The sequence below is a fragment of the Globicephala melas genome, chromosome 3 (genome assembly GCF_963455315.2).
Source record: "Globicephala melas chromosome 3, mGloMel1.2, whole genome shotgun sequence".
Taxonomy (NCBI): domain Eukaryota; kingdom Metazoa; phylum Chordata; class Mammalia; order Artiodactyla; family Delphinidae; genus Globicephala; species Globicephala melas.
In genome coordinates, this window is record NC_083316.1 from 154,628,421 (window position 1) to 154,629,750 (window position 1,330).

The 1,330-nt window shown below is 39.4% G+C and overlaps 1 pseudogene; it reads right to left on the bottom strand.

The window, feature by feature from the left end:
• On the bottom strand, positions 1 to 1,330 carry LOC115846250 (succinate dehydrogenase [ubiquinone] cytochrome b small subunit, mitochondrial pseudogene; annotated as a pseudogene).

Here is a 1,330-nt window from a genome sequence, read left to right on the forward strand (position 1 = left end):
TCATAAAGCCCAGGGCTTCCACAGCATGACAACAGCTTTCAGATGCCCACATCATGATAGCTGAAATAACAAGGCACAGCAAAGTTTAGAGCTGAGCATCTGAAAGGCCTGCCTTGGTAGCTTTCTGAGATGTACCGCACAGACAGAGTCAGCAACAACTTGTCCAAGGCCCCAGTGACTATGTAGAACATGGGCTGAAGCCAGGAGTCCATCGCAGAGCAAGGATTCAAATACACAGCTGGAAGCAGGGCCAGGAGCAAACACTGACAACCCTCTTACCAGTCCAGGGTAGAGATGCAGCTTTGGAACCAGGATGGCGGCTGGGTAACAAGTAAATGTGCTGTGCTCCACAACATTCTGGGGTGGGCTGGTCCTGGAGAAATGCTGAGACATGAGTAGGTATGACCACTGGGTTTGAAGGAACAGACCTCAGTCTCCTTGGGCATGATAGAGGACACTCAGCCTCCAGAGAACCACCGTCTTGCTCCCAAGGCCTCAAGGTCATCCAGTAACCTAGAAGCAGTTATCTTCTTCTGGTTTCTTAACATGAAAGCTTACATTTGTTTATGTTATTGATTTGAGACCCTTCTTGTTTTCTAATATAGCCATTTACAGTTATAAAATTTCTCTCATGAGCTATGTTAGCTGAATTCCATAAATTTTGATATGTTGTGTTTCATTGCATTCAGTTCAAATATTTTAAAAGTTCACTTGTGATTTCTTTGATCTATGGATTACTTAAAAGTGCGTTTTAAATTTTCCAAATATTTGGGTATCTCCCAATTTTTTAATTCTGTTGATTCTAATTTAATTTTACTGTGGTTAAAAAAAGAACTACTTTGTATTATTTCAATCCTTTTAAATGTATTGAGACTTTTTATGGCCTTGTATATGGTTTACCCATACATAGTTCATGTGTGTCTGAAAATAATGTGTTTTCTGCTATTATTGGGTAGAGTGTTCTGTTGATGTCAGGTCAACTTGGTTGATAATGTTGTTTAAGTTTTCCAGTGGCCATGGTTCACCTCTCTGAGTTCTAATCCTCTCCCTGAAGTTGGCTAAGAATTTCTAAATATCCTTTTAGCTATTTGATACTTTCAAGAGTTTCGTTTTCCTTGTTCAGTCTTTTTAGTTGCTTTTAACAGGATGTTTGGCCTGAATTATCTAATCTGACAATTCTGGAATCCCATTATCAATTTTTAAGACAGGGTTGTCTATTTTTATCTGTTGGAATTAGGCTAGGTACCATTTCTAATAACATTAGGCAAACTCTTTTTTTCTTTTTTTTTTTTGCGATAAGCGGGCCTCTCACTGTTGTGGCCTCTCCCAT